Genomic DNA, 667 nt, shown 5'->3' on the forward strand with positions numbered 1-667 from the left:
CAAAATACCGTCTCAATTCATCCTATTTCATCCTATCGAGGATGTGATATGGTTCCAAAGGGTGAACTGGACAGTTCCAATAAGATTTCATTCTTGAACAAAAATCCATTTGGGGTTATTTCATCTATTCCATGACCGGAACAGGGGAGATACACGTTACACCACGATTTGAATCAGAAGATATATTTCAAGAAATGGCAGATCTATTCACTCTATCAATAACCGAGCCGGATCTGGTGTATCATAAGGAATTTGATTTTCTATGGATTCCTCCGGATTGGATCAAAAACATTTCTTGAATGAGTTATTGAACTCCAGGGATGAATCGAAAAAGCACTCTTTATTGGTTCTACCTCCTCTTTTTATGAAGAGAATGAATCTTTTATCGAAGGATCATAAAAAAATGGGTCCAGACCTCTTGCGGAAATAATGTGGAAGATCCAAAACCTAAAATAGTTGTATTTGCTAGCAACAACATAATGGAGGCAGTCAATCAATATAGATTGATCCGAAATCTGATTCAAATCCAATATAGCACCCATGGTTACATAAGAAATGTATTGAATCGATTCAATTGCAACTTCGAATATGGAATTCAAAGGTATCAAATAGGAAATGATACTCTGAATCATCGAACTAGAATGAAATACACGATCAACCAACATTT

This window comes from Vigna unguiculata, chromosome 11 (assembly GCF_004118075.2).
Source record: "Vigna unguiculata cultivar IT97K-499-35 chromosome 11, ASM411807v1, whole genome shotgun sequence".
NCBI classification, from domain to species: domain Eukaryota; kingdom Viridiplantae; phylum Streptophyta; class Magnoliopsida; order Fabales; family Fabaceae; genus Vigna; species Vigna unguiculata.